Source organism: Monodon monoceros, unplaced genomic scaffold (genome assembly GCF_005190385.1).
Source record: "Monodon monoceros isolate NGI ecotype Baffin Bay Population unplaced genomic scaffold, NGI_Narwhal_1 Super_Scaffold_6, whole genome shotgun sequence".
Lineage (NCBI taxonomy): Eukaryota > Metazoa > Chordata > Mammalia > Artiodactyla > Monodontidae > Monodon > Monodon monoceros.
The window spans coordinates 84,557,588-84,576,753 of record NW_021703783.1 but is presented as its reverse complement, the minus strand read 5'-3'; positions in this window follow the sequence as shown (position 1 = coordinate 84,576,753).

Sequence of the window (19,166 nt, the reverse complement as noted above, 5' to 3'; positions counted from 1 at the left end):
GCTTTGATCACCTCTATTATAGGCTCCTTCTCTTAATAAAGAATTGATAATCTTTGGCATTTATTGAGTGCTTTCTGTGTGCCAACTGCTAAATGCTTTAGGTATATAGCAGCACTTTCATCCTTGCAAAACCCACATGAAGTAGGCACTATTAGCATCTCATTTTAGAAAAGAAGAAACTGAGGATCAGGAAGGAAATGTGACCAGTTACTAGAGCTGGTAAATGGCAGAACTGAGCTCTAGACCCAGGTCTGTCTGACTCCTCACTCCTGTTTTGTTTTGTTTTTTTAATTGAAGTCTCGTTGATTTACAGTGTTGTGTTAGTTTCAGGTGTACAGCAAAGTGACTCAGTTATACATATATTTTTTCTCTTTTCTTTTCAGATTCTTTTCCCTTATAGGTTATTATAAAATATTGAGTATAGTTCTCTGTGCTATACAGTAGGTCCTTGTTATTTATCTATTTTATATATAGTAGTGTGTATATGTTAATCTCAAACTCTTAATTTATCACTCTTGCTCTTCACCCTTTCACACGATGTGGAGTCAGAGTTCACATGGGGATTAGGTTCCAAAGTCAGTGCAAGGAGCAACATTCACACACAGTGGGAAGTACTCTTGAAAATCTCCCAAGTCTGCTTTGAGTTTAAAGTGTAAAATACTTTATTTAGCAATAGAGATGAGGAAATGTATGCTATATTTCAGGGCTGTTTCATGTTTAAGAAATGATTTTCAAGAGTCACACTCTGACAGAGTCTGGCTAGATGCTCACAAATTCCATTTATTTTCTTTTGGGACTCATAGAAAGACTCCATTTCCTAACTTTATGCAGTTACATTGGGGCCATGTACTGAGCTCTGGCCAATGAAATTGGACAGGAGTGATCTAAGTCATTGATAGAGCTGGCTCTTAATTACTTCCATCATCTATGTCCCGTGAGCCTGCTTTTGTAAATAAAATTTTATTGGGACAGAGTCACACTCAGTTGTTTACCTGTTGCTTCTGGCTGCTTTCATGCAACAACAGCAGAGAAGAGTAGTTGTGACGGAGACTATGTGGCCTTTTACCAAAGGTTTGCTGACTCCTGCTCTAGTCCCCTTGTGGTGGATGTTGTGATGAGCCACCCAGATCTCCCTTTAGCAATGAATAACATAATTCCTCAGCTGCTGGGGGTGCTTCTGGAAGAAGGTCCACGTCTACATCCAGTGACTGTTAAGCACAGAGGTTGAACAGCACAGCCACCCTGCCCCAACCCAAGACAGTTCTGAAAGGCCACCCAGGCCCAGAGTTCTCCATTGGCTTGGAGGAGACATTTTGGGAGCTGCATTGCATCTCAGCTTCCCTCTCGGCCCAAGCTTACATCCTTCTCTCCCTTCCGCATGTATTAATATTAATCCCAAGAGCACTTCGTATTAAATGTCCTGCACTTTCATCGCCATCTCAGAGTCCAACCTGCAGCAGCTTCCAGCCCCTTCCACAGTGTTTCACATGGCAGTGTCACAGATGGAAGATGCCGGATCCTTGAATCGCTGCTAAGAGGACAGTCACCAAGGAGCACCTCCAGACCCACCTCACACTGTGACTGTGGGCAAGCAATTAGCCTCTGTTGTGTGATGCCTCTGGGATTTGGTATTGTTTGTTAGAGCAGCTCGCTCTACTTATTTTGACAAGTATACTCAGCAAGGCAAGGCGTTCATGAAATGAGAGGCCCACAGGAGCTGAGACATAGTGTGGGAACCACAGATCATGTACACCTTCTCACACTCACTAAAGGGCATCTGCCCTAGGAGTGGGATGGAAGGTCAAGTCACTCATATCCATTATCTTGTTCACTTTCAGTCTCCTTTTTCTCTTTCTCACCCAGCACACAGAGCAGAATTCTTTTTTTTTTTTTTTTTTTTTTAACATCTTTATTGGATTATAATTGCTTTACAATGGTGTGTTAGTTTCCGCTTTATAACAAAGTGAATGAGCTATACATATACATATATCCCCCTATCTCTTCCCTCTTGCATCTCCCTCCCTCCCACCCTCCCTATCCTACCCCTCTAGGTGGTCACAAAGCACCGAGCTGATCTCCCTGTGCTATGCAGCTTCTTCCCACTAGTTATCGGTTTTACATTTGGTAGTGTATACATTTCCATGCCACTCTCTTTGTCCCAGCTTACCCTTCCCCCTTCCCGTGTCCTCAAGTCCATTCTCTAGTAGGTCTGTGTCTTTATTCCCATCCTGCCCCTAGGTTCTTCATGACCAGTTTTGTTTTTAGATTCCATATATATGTGTTAGCATACGGTATTTGTTTTTCTCTTTCTGACTTACTTCACTCTGTATGACAGACTTTAGGTCCATCCACCTCACTACAAATAACTCAATTTCGTTTCTTTTTATGGCTGAGCAATATTCCATTGTATATATGTGCCACATCTTCTTTATCCATTCATCTGTCGATGGACACTTAGTTTGCTTCCATAAGACTGCTACTTTTAATTAAGTAAAAACTAAAAACATGTGTGTGCTTTTTTTTTTTTTTTTTTTTTTTAAACATCTTTATTGGGGTATAATTGCTTTACAATGGTGTGTTAGTTTCTGCTTTATAACAAAGTGAATCAGTTATACATATACATATGTTCCCATATGTCTTCCCTCTTGCGTCTCCCTCCCTCCCACTCTCCCTATCCCACCCCTCCAGGCTGTCACAAAGCACCGAGCTAATATCCCTGTGCCTTGCGGCTGCTTCCCCCTAGCTATCTACCTTACTACGTTTGTTAGTGTGTATATGTCCATGACTCTCTCTCGCCCTGTCAAAGCTCACCCCTCCCCCTCCCCATATCCTCAAGTCCGTTCTCCAGTAGGTCTGCGTCTTTATTCCTGTCTTACCCCTAGGTTCTTCATGACATTTTTTTTCCCCTTAAATTCCATATATATGTGTTAGCATACAGTATTTGTCTTTTTCATTCTGACTTACTTCACTCTGTATGACAGACTCTAGGTCTATCCATCTCATTACAAATAGCTCAATTTCATTTCTTTTTAAGGCTGAGTAATATTCCATTGTATATATGTGCCACATCTTCTTTATCCATTCATCCGATGATGGGCGCTTAGGTTGTTTCCATCTCCGGGCTATTGTAAATAGAGCTGCAATGAACATTTTGGTACATGACTCTTTTTGAATTTTGGTTTTCTCAGGATATATGCCCAGTAGTGGGATTGCTGGGTCGTATGGTAATTGAGCAGAATTCTTATAAGTTAAATGTGGGCGTTGTTTGACTGCACCTCCATCCCCGTTTTGGGCTCCACCATCAAAGCATCTTTGAGCAGCTTGCATTCTGCTGTGGTTGAAAAATGTAGCATGTGGATGACTGAGAGGTGGGTAAGTAGGGGATCAAATCAAGCCCAGATGTCAGCCAGTCTCCCCCGACCAAAGCCGCCAGTTGGGACAGAATTCAGAGGAAGAGCCCCCAGTGGGGGGGGGGGGTCCCAGGAGCTGAACATAAACAACCCCATTGTTGACTGCCCACCAGGCATGGCTGCACTTGTGTCTGCTCCACGGTAAGAGTGGCTGCAGAGGCAGCTGGAGCCCAACGTGGTCTTTTGTCTCCCTTCTCTCTGAAGTCATCCTGGGACACAGGTGTGCATCCCTCACAGGCAGCCGACAGAGAAGATGAATCAGCTTCCCTGAAAGACGTGCCCCAGAGCAGTCTGTCAGCTGAAACTCGTCTGAAGGAGCACAGTTTCCCTCCTGACCACAGGATGAAATGAAAATGTGTGGCTTGCCCAGAGAAGAATCTGTGTTATTCTTTAAAGGAACAATGCTAACCACAGATGTGCAGCATCTGGCATGCGGTAGGGATTTCCCTGAATGAGGAGAATGTAACTGGACCAGCCAGTACATGAGCTGCCTTTGGGTCCAGGCATGTATTTGCCTACTTTCAGCTGTGGATTTTGGTTCTCAGAAGTCCGGAGGCCTCTTTATACCACTTGGCTTTTTTTTTTTTTTTTTTTTTTTTTTGCGGTACGCGGGCCTCTCACTGCTGTGGCCTCTCCCATTGCGGAGCACAGGCTCTGGACTCGCAGGCCCAGCGGCCATGGCCCACAGGCCCAGCCGCTCCACAGCATGTGGAATCCTCCCGGGCAGGGGTACGAACCCGTGTCCCCTGCACCAGCAGGCGGACTCCCAACCACTGTGCCACCAGGGAAGCCCCCCACTTGGCATTTTTATAATATGCCTCCTCCCGCTACTTATCTTGTATGGCTCTTGACAAATATGTTGAGACACCCAAAGGCCTATATCCCTGCCTTTAGCTCATGCCATTCTCTGTAGCTATTCTGTTATCCCTTTTTTTTTTTTTTAAATGAATATCTAATTTGTTAGGACTCTTTCCATTGCAGCTAAGAGAAGCCCAATCCAACTTGCCTTGCACTAAAAGCTAAAGTTATTGAGGAATGTAACTTAAAATCCAGGACCATTTAACTTCAACATCAGGCATAGTGGGATCCAGAAGTTCAGATGATTTTTCCAGGAGCCGGTCTTAGTCTATTTCTTCATGTCTAAACTATGTTTCCTTCTACATTGGCTGTAGGTCCAGGTAGGCACTAGATGGGCTGACTTGGCAGCTCCAGGCTCGTGTCCTATAGGTTAGTTATTCTACAGAAAGAGATTGTCTCTTTTCCAATAATCCTGGGGATGGGGCTGATTAGACCAACTTGAGACATACACAGGTTCACTTATGAATGAATCCCTGTAATCAAGGGGCTGGGATTCCCATGATTTCTCAGGCCTGGGTCCCTTGCTCATCCCTAAGGCCAGGGAGAAGGGTCTTTCCCCAAAAGAAATCAGGATCCTATTATGAAAAGCAGGTTGAATGGATACAGGACAGGGAAAATCAACAGACATACAATCCACAGCCTGCTTCTCAATCTCAAGTTCATTCTCAGGCCTTTCTATAACTCTGACCTTCCCACAGAGGCTTTCCTGGTGACCCCAGTCCATATTCTCCTTTCTTGTCATTGTTACACTTTACAGTTGACTATGGGTTTGTATATACCTCCTGTGTTTCTTCCATGGGATTGTAGAGTCTTCTTAGGTAATACAGGACATGTGGTGGGATGTGGGTAGGATATGGGGGCTAGAAATCATACCGTATTTCCTTATCTGAAACTCAGTGAAATAAGATGGAAACACGGCAGCTTTGAGTTGAGGAAAACATTTACAACAGTTAACGAGCAGTTTGGAACAGGGAAGAAATGGGCCTTAGTGCCAAGGACTGGGGGCTAACTCTGCTTCCGTGTATGAGTGCACCCCCATCCCATGCTCCCCGGTATCTGCCTCCATGTTCAGGTAGGATGCCCAGATCTGCCATACTTTGGGGCTGGCCGAGCACCTGTGAGGTCTTGCTGGCCAGTGCTCTGTGTCTTATATTTCTCCTGTACCATCACACGGGGTGAGCACTTTGTTGAGGCCCTAATGATGACTCAACAGGTTTTTGTTGGGTTAAATTGTGACTTGGATGCCAGCAGTCCAGTCTGGGAGTCAGGAGGACTGAGTTGTAATCAAGGCTCTTGACCTTGTCCAAGCTAAGTAGCCATACCGAGAGAGCAGTGAACAGGATAACAGGTATTTGTGTCTACTGCTTTCATGCGCAATGTTTCATTCCTGGCTCACTCACAGTGACCCTGTGAGATAACCCGAATGCTATGAGGTAAGCTTCTCAAGGTTAAGCCTGAGACAAAGCAAACAAACAGACAAACAAAAAAACCCCAAAAACAAAACTGGTTATAATCAAAATCTCCCTGGAAACTCCTATAAATCATCCATAAAGTAGAATTTAAATGACTTTGTGATTACAACCAAATGCAGTCATCCTTGTGAACTGTGTGGGATGGATATAATAACATTGCATATTATTTACTGCGTGTACATATTCCAAAGTGCAATATTAAATTGTTAACAATGATTTATGCATTCCGTACAGCAAGGTTTCAAAACCAGGAAGGGGAGGAAGAGCAGTTCCTCATCTCTGGTTCTAGCATCAGTCTGGGGCACACGTGCACTGAGTGGATTTACCAAGCAGAATCTTCAGGCCTATTTAAGTTGTTGTTTTTATTTCTCTCCGTTTTTTACTTAGTGCAAATGCGTGGATTTTTGTAAATTAAATGTGTGATGCCCTTCCCCAGTCTTATTCAATTAAAAATGGTGACCATAGATTTAGAAAGTGTCGGGCATTGGGTTGGGTACAGGAATTTAGTAGTGAATGAAATAGGTATGATTTCTAGCCTAATGGAATTTACAGTCTTTTGCAGATTGTTTTATAGATAAAGAAACTGAAGCTTAGAGAGGTGACTGCCAAAGATTGCCCAGCTAGTAAAGAGCGGGCCTGGGATTTGAACGTGGGTCTTTTGACTTTAACCCTAAGCTTTTCCCAGCTACACCCCATTGGTTTCCGTGGCAACCAAAGTCACTTCTACAGCCAAAGTCAGAAACCTGGAGTCCATTATAGAAGAAACAGGCCACTGGAAATGGCCACTAGGCTTGGCAGTTCGGATCTGGAACTGAGTTCATATTTGGTGTTGAATTGTTGCCTCCAGAAATGGGGTGGGTTGGAATGGAATGGTAATGAGGGCTCTGTTTGTTCCAGAAGGCCTATTCCCTACCCTGCCCACCAGCCATAATGGTTGACCACCCTCTTTAAGCCCCCTATTGATTACAAAGAGTTGATTCCTCTTGATGCCAGTGGCTGAGCCAAGAGCATTCAGAGCTGAGCCATGGCCCCCCAAATTACTGCTTTCCGGATGAAATATGTCAGGCAGCTTTCCCAAGAGCCCTTTTTAAGGACAAAGAGGCTGGTTCTGGGCTTGCATCTCCTTTGTTCGGTATCCAGTGTGTGTAGGTTCCTCTCCCATGGGTACCCCGAGTGGCCTGAACACCAGGGTGCCCCCTCTTCCAGAGTCACAGGCCTTCCAAGGGCCTCTCAGTCTCCATCCCAGGAGGAGCCTCGAGGATGCTGCCAACAAGACCCATTAAAAGGCTGTGGTTTGCCCTGGCACTCAGTGTGCTGATCCAGCCCACCCCAGGGGTGGTGGCACAAGACCTGGGGCTCCTCCTAAACTGGGCACTGCCATTTGGGTGAGTTAAATAGCAATCTTCATATTGAAAATAGTGGTGACTCCCCTCCCATTCCCTAAACCAGGGTAAATCTTGCTTCATCTGCTCAGTTTCATTCAGGAGACATCTTCAGTGAGTGGACATTCAAGTTAGAGGTGATTCCTTTCTGTCACTCCTGTCAGAAGGATAAAAATAAGGCATTTAGCCTGAGGAAAGTTGGCTTCTCAAGTAGACTTGTGTATATTCACCCTTTGGAAAAATGTCACTAATGGTATTTTAATAATGCTTTATGTGCCTAGGCACCAGTAATAAGAAGAACTTATTATTTACCAAAGCAACTGCTAGCCCCTTAATGATGGACGAAGTATCAGCTACTGGCAGGATATGTAGTGGGTAAGTGCTGTGCAATTACCAAGCAAATTCATCATTATTTCAGTCTTATAAACCAGAATATGTGTTAAATAATACTTTGGGGCCACTGAAAGTAATTACTGAGCACCATCTCTGTAAGAACATGTAATTATCCTACAGTTGCCCTGTGTTTACTAAGCAAATCTAGGCAATTATTATCTAAAGCCCAAACCCTGCCCTCGGAGCCACAAAAGTGCATCCGAGGGCAGGTCCGCGTTCAGAGTGGAAGCAGCATGTGCACGGGGTCCTGAAGGATCAGGGCCTCCTTTTCCCAATTCCAGCTCTGCCCTCCTTCCTGGCCTCCGAAAAGCAACAAGCAAGGCTTTTTGAAAAAAGTCGATGATGGTGTCTTCACCTCTCCCCAGCCCAGCCCATCCCAGCCCCTGCACTGGCCTCCCTGCTGTTCAGACCTGCCAGGCCCTTCCACTAGACCTGCTGGGACCTCAGCATCTGGCTGTGAAGGGCTCAGTTCAGCAGTTCCAGGACACTCTTTCAGAGGCTCACCTCATGTCAGGAATCACGCTGGGCTCTGAAGACACGGAGATCAGTGAGACACTGCTTTTGAGGGCCCAGCGGGGAGATGCGGACAGGTGTCAGGGAGGCTGCATAGCCAGCACCAAGGTCAAGAGCATGGGCTCTGGAGCCAGCTGACTGGCTTCAGATTTGTTTTTTTGTTTTGTTTGTTTGTTTAAATTAATTTTTATTGGAGTAGAGTTGATTTACAGCCTTGTGTTAGTTTTTGCTGTGCAGCAAAGTGAATCAGTTATATGTATACATATATCCACCCTTTTTAAGATTCTTTTCCCATATAGGTCATTCCAGAGTATTGAGTAGAGTTCCCTGTGCTACACAATAGGTTCTTATTAGTTACCTATTTTATACCGGGTTCAGATTTGCGTTTGCGAAGTGGAGCTCCTCAGAGGCCCTCCACTGAAAAAGCACCGTGGCAGTTACAGGAGGCAAGTGCTGACAGCAGTGCTGGGTACACCCAATGGAGGTTCTTTCTGCACCGGCTGGCTGTTATTTTAATGTGATAAACACGTGGGGAAATGCACCTACGGATGGCTCAGCACTCAGAAGGCACCATGAAATAGAGCATTCCCTGATCCCGCCCAAGAGAAACGTTCTTTCCTCCTTGAAGTATCCTGGAGCATGCCATCGGGATGTCTCTTCCTGCAGCTAGCACTTTCTACCAGACACTATGTTATCTGGCGCTGATCTCCGACCTCCCTTACTGCATTTATTGGGTCCCCAGTTTGGGTTTTATTCATCTTTGTGTCTCTAACACCAAGCACAGGGCCAGGAGTGCAGTAGGCACTCTTTACACGTTTGTTGAATGAATAGCAGTTACTCAATAAACACTTGTTAAAAAAAAAAAAAAAAAGAAAGAGCCTTTCAAAGCCCTATTTGACCACGTGGCCAAGGCAATGAGCCCAAACCACAAATTTTATTCTGTTTTCACTAATGTGGGTACATGTGCGGGAGTTGGATTTTGAAAGGATTGCAGAAGAGATTTCTTTCCAGCTCAGATGGGTGAACAAAGACTAATTAATGAAAAACAAAGAAACAAAGGCCCTAAGTATTAGACTCCTTTCTGCTCACTTTGGTATTGATGGGTTGACATTTGACTGTGAGGCTGTGTCTCCAAGCAGGACCGCAGCTCCTTTTCATCAGCCTCAGCCCCGAGCTGGCCCTGGATTGCTGCAGAGCCGAAAGCAGTATTGTTAACTGCTTTTGTTTGAGAGGTCCCCCAGCTGGTCCCGGGTCACCACGCTTCACTGTTTACTTGTATGTTCTTAAGCTGGGGCCCTTGGTATTAGCAAAAGATTAGATTTTTCTTTCTTCATCACCAACTGTTCCTTTCCCACCCCATTCCCCGCATCCTCTGTCCCTTTCCTTTCTTCGGTCTCAGAAGCTCTCTGGGTGAATGTTAATTAGGCTGAACTCAGGCTGGAAGGTCAATGGCCTGGGCCTCTTCTGTAAGGCACCCTCTCTCTGGTGGGTTCTTAAATTTGAGACTAGGAACAATACCTCAACTGGTATCGTTAGCATTTCAAAGAACTTTCCCAAACGTTCTATCTTTTAATCCAACCAACAAGACTAAGTGGTAGCTATTTCATTCTTCCCATTTCATGGTTGAGAAAAGTAAGGTTCAGAGATGGTACCTGGCTGGCCCATGATCACAGCCAGGAGATTGTAGAAGGGAACTCAATGACACGTTTTCTACTTCCTAACTCTAAGGCATCACACTGTCTGTGATGCTCTGAGAGACACAGAAAAGGCTACCTAATGTTTATTAAGCTAAGGACGTTTATGATGAAACAGTTGCAGTGGTGAGGACATAACACTCATTGTCATTGCCTTTTAGAACTTTCTGGATGACAGAGTCTTGTCGTTTCTTGAGTTTGACAATAGGATAGATGAGGGTGAGCTGGAGGTCAGTAGGAAGTATCTTAACAGGAAAGCTAAACATCTCGAAAATGGTTCACCCAACTCCTGTCTGGTCCACTCAACCGAAGAACATTCCAAGCCCAGTGTGTGCTCATCTGGGCGGTTTGGGGCTACAGAGAGGAACCCCCAAAATGCATGATTCTTTTGTTCTTAATCGTTGGAGAAGCAAGATGAATAATATCTGACAGAGAAGGTCATATCCCAGTAAATAGTTTAGAAAATACTGCTAAGGGACTTAGAACAAAATGAGGTTTGAGCTAGGCCTAGAAGGATGGTCAGTATTGGCATAGGGGTCAAAGTTCTGGCTTGACCAGTAAGCAAGAAACTCAAGCTTATAGAGCCCTGTGTGTGTGTAGACTGTGGTAGAATAATGATGACAACCATGCATCATTTTATCATACAACCAAATCACAGGCTCCTTTCCTTGTGGTCTGGCTGACTACTGGTTATCCAAAATCTCTCGTCCTTCGAGGGCAGGCCAAGCTCAACATCTTGCAGAACTTTTTCTGATCCCTTCATATTGTTTTGCATTTTCACCTTGAGCTCTTGTGGTATTGTACCTGTGCCCACTGCTATTTTTGCCTCAGACTCTTGGTGTTGTGATCACCAACTTTCTTGTTTGCCCCTCCTGCTACATGGAGGTAGGCACTGTGTCTTGTTTGTCTGTCTGTCTCTAGCACCTAAGCAGTACCTGACATGCCAAGTAGGTGCTTAATGAGTGTTGGTTGAATGAACACTAATTGCTGTAAGGCATTCTTCACTCTTGGCTTGCTTTTTTCTCCCCCGCAAGGCTGTAAACATCAGAGATGTAGGAGGGGACCAAGGGTCATAGTGTGTATGTGTGTGTATGTGAGGGATGTGTGTATGGGTATATAACCATGTGTGCACTTAGACAAGGTGGCTCAAGACACCATGAAGCCTATTCCAGTCCAACCTGATCTATTTTCCTTCTGAACATTTTCTGCCCACACCATTGTGAGCGTACAACCTGCACCAGGTTCTATTTTTACTTATTTATTATACCTCATTTGGGGGAGGAGATGGTGCAACAGTGCTTAAAAATAAATAATTGAAACACGCAGGTCTTCTGGCTCCTGACCCATTTTGTTCATTCTTAATCTTTCCTGACCTTCCTAAATGTACTTGTTGGAAAAAGTTTAAAGTTTTCCTTGAAGATAATGTCAGTGAAAATCATCAGTAAACAATCTATAATAGGAATAGAAGAGAGTTTTATTTGAGCCAAACTGAGGACTGTAGCCCAGGAGACAGCCTCTCAGATAACTCTGAGGAACTGCTCTAGAGAAGCATGGTTTTCAGCACAGTTTTATGTCTTGTCAGAACAAAGAACATCAGACAATTCAGGGATACATTCCTTCATGTACACAGCGAGTCAGTATGGCCACGGCACCTGGGAAGGGAGTCTTAGCATTGAAGGAGTACCAGCCTTGGTGTCCCAGGAAGGGAGGCATTTGATCTTTATTTTTAACATGCACGTTCTTTACTTCTGGTCCATGTGCCCTTTTCTTTAATAATTAAAGCAGATGTACAGTGTATGTTTGATAAGCCACAAACAGGCTGTTCTAGTTAGCATCAAATTCAAGTTAGCTCACGTATAAGCCAGAACGACTTCCCCATACCGCAATATGTGGAAATTTCTTTTATCACTTCCATTTCAGCTCTGAGTTCTGGTTGTGGGAGAGCTCCAGCTCTCCTACACAGTACCGAATCCCCATGAAGCACGAACATTCATCACATCAGAAAACCACAGGTATTTTCTTTTGCTTCACATTTTGAGAAAGCCAGGTAGGATTTATCCTCACTTAGCCAACACATCTTCCTTAACAGCAATTCTGTGGAAAGACGAAGCAGGAGCACAAGAAAGCAAAGCTCTTAGATTTTTCTTCTGTTAGAACTTGTCACCTTGTATAAAAATGACTTGTTTGCAAGGGTGGCTCTCCCCGTAGACTGTGAACTCCTTGGGGCCAGCCAGAGAGTTGGGGCCAGAGAGTATTCTTTTTCATTTTGAATCTCTAAAGTTCAGCATGGTGTCAGTGGAAGAGACATAGCTTTGAGTGATGTGACTTGATGCAAAAATGAACAGAAGTGGTGGAACTGATAAATTGAAGAAGTGATACTCACCAAATTCATCACCACCATAAAATAAGGAGAGCTTATTGAACTCTTACCTAATGCCCAGCACTATTTTAAGCACTTTATATTTATTAACCCTTGTGTATTCATTTTCTTTGGCTGCTGTAACAAATCACAACTTAGTAGTGTAAAACAACACATGTATTCCTTACAGCTCTGTAGGTCAGAAGTCCAGCAAGGGTCTCAATAAAATCAAGGAGCATATTGAGCATGATTAAATAATCAGAAATTAATGATTTTAAAGAATTAAGTCACTCATGAAACAAATACACAGTAGCTTCTTTATAACCTAAAATTTGTCTTTCTTGAATTAGAGAAATTCCATATACGATGGATTAAAAACAGATCAAAAGTAAGATATTTTATTGTAATTTCAGAAGACCAACGAAAAAGAGAAGATCCTGAAAACTTGCTAGTATGGTCTGAATGTTCATGACCCTCCAAAATTTATATGTTGAAAACCTAATGTCCAAAGCAATGGTATTAAGAGGTGGGGCCTTTGAGAGGTGACTAGGTCATGAGGGTGGAACACTCATAATTGGAATTTGTGCCCTTTTGACAAAAGGCCCCACAGTGCTCCCTCACCCCTTCCACCATGTGAAGATACCACAGAGAAGTCTGCAACTCAGAATAAGGCCTTCACCTGACCATGCTGGCACCCTGATCTCAGACTTTCAGCCTCCAGAATTGTGAGAAATAAATTTCTATTGTTTATAAGTTAAAAAAAATAAAGGTGCAGGCAGGGCTGCATTGCTTTCTAGAGGCTCTAGAGGAGAGTCCATTCCCTTGCCTGTCCAGCTTCTAGAGGGCACCCTTGGCTCATGGCCCCTTCTTCTCTCTTCAAAGCCAGCAGTGTTGCATCTCTCTGACCGTTCTTCTGTAGTCAGTCATCTCTGTCTCTGACTCTACTTTTCTGTCTCCCTCTTCCACTTTTTTTGTTGTTGTTGTTTTGCAGTACGTGGGCCTCTCACTGTTGTGGCCTCTTCCGTTGCGGAGCACAGGCTCCGGACGCGCAGGCTCAGCGGCCATGGCTCACGGGCCCAGCCACTCTGCGGCATGTGGGATCTTCCCGGACCGGGGCATGAACCCGTGTCCCCCGCACCGGCAGGCAGACTCTCAACCACTGCGCCACCAGGGAAGCCCTCCCTCTTCTACTTTTAAGGACCCTTGTGATGACATTGGGCCCACTGGATAATCCAGCATCATTTCCCTATCTTAAGGTCAACTGATTAGCAAACTTAATTCCACCTGAAAAGTTAATTCCCTTTTGCCATGTAACGTAATATACTCACAGGTCTGGGGATTAGCATGTGATCATCCGTGGGGGCCATTATTCTGCCTACCATGTCTTGAAAGTAGATACTGTTTTCATCCCCATTTTACCAGTGAGGAGACGGAGTCACTGAGAGACAAAGTAACTTGCCAAGGTCAAATAGCTAATTGGTGGTGAAATGCAATTGGATTCATTTGAGAGGCCAAGGTGGACCACACATGTTCCTGATCTGCTGCTTTGACCTGCCTGACTTCTCAAGAATGAGGAAGTTGAAGACAAAACAATCCACTTGCTGGGATATGTTTCTCCTTTAAGAACAAACAACAATAATAAACCCTCCCATACCTCAGCCTCACATGTCAAGAATAGCTTTCAAAGACAGTAACAGTATTGTTTTCTCTTCTTCGGGAAGAAAACTCTAACACGAAGTCTTAACCGTGGGGGTCTGGTGCAGGGTTGTTGCAGATGGTAATGTTTCCTCTCCTGGCTTGAAACGTGTGTAGCTTCCTATAGTCCTTGGGATAAAACCTAAACTTCCTCCACATTCCAGAAGACCCTTCGTGACATGACTCCTGACTCACCTCCTTGGGCCTCAGCTTCCTCCTTCTCGGCAACATAGAGCAGTGGTTAAACGCTCAGACTTTGGATTCAGATCTCATGTCTACATGACTTTCCTTCCTAGCTGTTTGACTTTGGGCAGGTTATTGTTGGGGGGAAACTCTTGGGGTTTCTGAATTGCGACTCCCGCCCACCGTAGACTTGGAAGCAACTGAATGGTAGGCATCCATTCATCAGCTTTATTACTAATAAGGCTGGATGGGACCTGTAGGCGAAATCAGTTTTCTGAAGTCTAGACGTCTGGATTCATGTATGGGTGAATCTTACCCAGGTGTTCAAAGCAGGCAGAGAACTGCAGGTTTTCTCCTGTGGTTGTACTCGCCTCACCAGACGCAGAGGCGGAGGATGTGTGTGTTGGGGGTGGGTGCTGGGTGGGGACAGCTGCTCTGAAAACGTCGAGAATTGGAAGGGAATGAAGGACACCTGCTCCGAGGTTTTCTCAGTCTCCCTAATTCGACACATCACGTTGGGAGGCGGAAATGCAAGGTGGAAGGACAGGTAGAAGCTCCTTCCCAATCCTCCTGAGAGGCCTGAAGTGTCCGCTGGGTGCACAGGCAGAAAGCCAAGGAGAGAAGAGGCTGTGCATCACTTGATCTCGTGTGAATCAGATCCTGTGCTTCGTGTCCAGGTAAACTGAGCGGCTGAGCCCAGAGTAGAGGCGGAGTAGAAACGGTCCACACCAAGTGGCCATCAGCCACATCTGCATGCACGCTTTCAACAAATGGTTTATTGAGTTTCAACTCTTTAATAGACACCCAGGGGATATAAGAATGAATATGACAGGAGCCCTTCTCTCAAGGAGCTCACAGGCTACTGGAGGACGAAAATTGCAAACGAGTGGGGGCATCAGGGTATTACAGGTGCTATGAGAGGGGTAGGTTCCAGGTATTGGCGCAAACAAGGGCTTGGCTGGTGCAGTGGGGTGGGGAGTGCTGGAGCTCTGGAGTTAGCCTGGCTTCTTTTGAATCCCAACTTGGTTACTTAGTTGCTCTGGAACTTTGGGGAGGTAACTTAAGCTTTCAAAGCCTCAGTTTTGTCATTTATAAAACGCAGATGGTAATGGTAACCACGTCAAGTGATGATGCATGTAGAGTGCTTCGTGAGGTGCTTGGCAGGTACCTAGATGCCAAGGTAAATGCTACTTATCATTACTGTTACTATTACTACTATTATTATTGCTTAGTGGGAGTTTAGAGAGGGAACACTTGAGCTGAGTCATGAAGGATGAATGGGAATTGGCTTTGCGGAAGTTAGCAAGAAGTCAGGGCCAGCGCACGGCACAGCTGCAAGGGGCCTCGTTCCCACTGTAGTCTGTGTGAATGGCTCCCCCTGGAGTTGTGCGGTGCACAGTTTCCACGGCAATATAATACGCAGTGGCCTGGAAGTAAGGATGTTCCACCAGCAGGAGGAAGGAGCTAGGTCCCAGCAGGACTTCTCTTCTTCAGGCTGAGTGCTGATATCCTCCACACCAGCTGGTGTCATGGGGACAGAGATGCTTAAGGAATCACAGCAGCTACTGCAAACAGACAGAGAACATCTTTGGATAATGTGACTTTGAGAGCTGCAATTCCTTGTGGAGACCGGGCACACCAGTCTGGACTTCATGCCCAGCCTTGTTCTAATGCAAGCATCCAGCCACCTTAATCTTATGCTGTTGGTATGAAGCCTAATTTAAGACAGGTATGTGTTAAGACAGGTTGGACATCCAGAAGGTCCAAGAGGCCTCTCAGCACCTTGGTCTCTGTCTCTTCAGGGCTGGGCCCAGGTGTAGATCGCCGATGTTGCCCTGGTTACAGTGCCTTGGTGAAGAACACGGCATCTCTCCCTGACCCATTAGGCTGTATAAATGGAGATTTGGCCGAGGATTAGGGCCCACGCCCTGCCTGCTGTGGCTGTCTCTGCTGCCTTTCAGAACTCCAGATTCTGGGCCTCAGTTGCCCGATTCAACTCTTGTCTCATTGGACCTGAGATACCATTCTGCTTCTCTCTGACTCAGCTGATTTTGCTGGACTCAAGCTCCGGTCTCCTCTAGGAAAGCTGTCAGGTTTGAGCAGCTCACCATTAACCTATTTTTAAATCCTGGGGCCACCAGTATTAGTGTGTGACCTTGAGCTATTTACTTAAATTGTCAAAGCAATCAGTTTCTTTGTGTATAAAGTGGAGATAGTAGCGCTGACCTCATAAGAATGTTGCGAAGATACATGGGATTTGATAATACAAAGTGCTTAGTGAATGATACAAAAATAGTTGTTTTCCTCATGTTGGGGGCACTCATAAATTCTTCTTGGATGGCTGCTCTGATTGCCCTTCCTGAATGTCTGCCTTGCCCGTTGTCCAGAACATCTGGGTACCTGTGACACATAGGCGGTCACCCTAGCAGCAGGGGCAAAGCCTCCTCCACTTGCCCCATTCTACTGAGCCCCAAATACAGTGAGGCCCCAAAACCTCTAGTATCACTGAATTTTGATTGGAACAAGTTTTTTCCCGCTTTTGTTGACTTCCTCTAGAAATTTTCTTTTTCTTAAAGTTCTTGAGTATGTCAGGAATAAAGAATTTGATCCAGTGGGTTGAAAAGTATTTGCCAGTATTTTTGCCTTATTCCCTAGATGGCTGACTCAGAAGGCGGGGGTCCCAGCATCAGCCATTCCACTTCCCCCATCTTTGAAGGGATGTTTACCTTCACGCCAGTTTCCTGCAATTTACAACACTAGACATTAATTTTCCCAGATCCTATTGGTGCTTCCAAGAGGGAAGTTGAGTTGACTTGCTAGGAAATCCACCTCTGGTGCAGATAGAAAATAGTTCCAGAGACAATGCACAGAGAGAACATCCCTCATCTCGACAGTCACGGCCATTCCCTAGAGCCCACTCCAGCCTGTCTGAGAAGCGTGGGAGAAGGTACTAACCATTTTTTTTTTGTCTAAATCCAGCACTTTAGTTTTCTTCAATAATATTGGTTTTGTAAAATGATACATGATAATGATTAAAGCAAGTCACACAACATAGAAAAATGCAAAGAAGCAAACTAAAGATGATGTCCAATCTCACTACTCAGAAATGACCACCTTCAGTACCTGTGATCATAATTCCATCCTTTCTCCCTCTCTCTTCTATGCGGATAAAGAATAAATAGAAACGAATAGGAGTATTCTATGTGTGTCTTCAAAACCAAAAAAGTATTAAGTTAAATAATCTGCTATTTCGTAGAAGTAAGGGAACAGAGAATTACCAAAACCTCACATAAACATTTATTTACAACTAGTAATACGTTTCTGAAAGAGCCTACCAAAGGCAAAAACATAAAGATGATAAAAAACTAACAGCTTGGGGTTACTATATTTTTTGAACATGTGCTTTAAATGTAGACAAATCTGTAAGTCTCTATTATGGCAACCTCAGAAATTAGAATTCTTACACTTCACTTATCCTCTGTCTCCTCTTTGTTATATGATAATTTTTATATTTTATTTTTAAACTGCAATTATTGTGGCTTGATAGCTCTAGCTTTATATTTTGATATACTCATTTTCACCACCGACGCTTTTAAAAACATTCTAAAATCTGATTTTTCTTTTTCAGAGTTCTTTATTTTGATTCATCTTTCGGTTGGCTGGATTTGATAAACAATTCTTTTTTTATTATTTTCAAAGGGCACATTAAGCTATATTCTCTATTTTTTCCCCCTTTTTTGGTATGTTCCATTTGGCTGTTGCTTTTGAATTTGAAGGACAACGTCCTTGTATGTAAAATTCTTGGGTCACCCTTTATTTCCTTGGAATTTATGATCGCTGTCTTACGCTGTTGAGATGTTTGACGCCAGCCTGAATTTTACCCTTGTAGGTAACTTGGTTTCTCTGCTTATGTGTCCATGGTATTTTATGACAGTGAAGCTAGGGGTGGGGGGATATGTAGGTAGGAGTGAGGTGGTGATGGGAAGATGAGTGACTATTACATAAGGAAAGGTAGTGTGGTAGGATGTGGGAAAAGAGCGCCCTAAGGGAGAGGACATTGAACTGCCTTCTGCATAACTTTGCAACTCGTTAAGAAGAAACAGAGCCAGTTACCAAAGAAGTTGCTCTCTAGGGGACAAGAGTTTTAATGCAAACTGAGAATATGATTGCTTTACCTTGCACAGAAAATGGTCTTCCTTTCTACAGCACTTTGAGGGAAGACCAGAGGAGAAACGGCACATTTCTATAAGCAATTGCAATGGCAAATGTACCATTTTTCCTGTTTAAAGAGTCAAGTTTCACTTTCCTTGCTAGCAGGAAGGCCTTCAGCTCAGATACCTCCAATTATTTTCTGTTTGGCTTCGCAGACCATTAAGCAATGGATTTGGCCACAGGCTCACCCTTCCTAATGATGTTTTTCTTGGGCTAATATGAAAAACCAGTTGGCAATTGCCGAGTAACCACACGATGACAACTTGGCGGGGGGACACAAAGGGTCCAGGTGTATGACAAATGGCAAAAAGAAACCAGAATGTGATTTGGACAATACTGAATCTGCAAAGCATTCGAGGTACCATTAAAGAGATGCCTGTAAATCATTCTCTTGGAGGGTCTGACACAGATGGAGTCTCTGTGGCTCCGGAAAGCAACCATCGCTGCTCTTGAAAGACAAGTGGAAAAAATGACCCTTTGAGTTACAGGCGCCTCCATCCATCGAGGCCTAATTGGTTGTCCTGGCTTTCACACTGTCAGAAAGCCAGGTTCTATGATGATGGGCCAGCAGGAAAGAAAACATTATCAGCCTCAGGGCCCAAAAAGCCACCACGCAAAAGAAGGGAGGGAAACATTTGAAATCTGACTTGCATTCTGATTTTTCCATCTTGAAAAGAAGTTCTGATGGAGCTTACAATCTAAATAACGCAAATAGAATGCTTTTGAAATGCTAATGAGAGCTACCATTTCTTGTGTATGTACTCCCTGTCTTTCACTAAGCGCCCTACACATACTTTATCTTATTGGATCCTAACAGCTCTGAGAGGGAAGGATGATTATGGTCTCTGATCCTGGTAACTAGTAACGTTCTCTCTGACCATAGAACTGTCTCTAACTCTAGGGGGTGGGGTGGGATGATGACCAGAGAAATAGGCCTTGGCCTGTGTTCTCTATGAAGGGGTCTCCTCCCTCCACTGATGTTGTCTCAGGTCCCC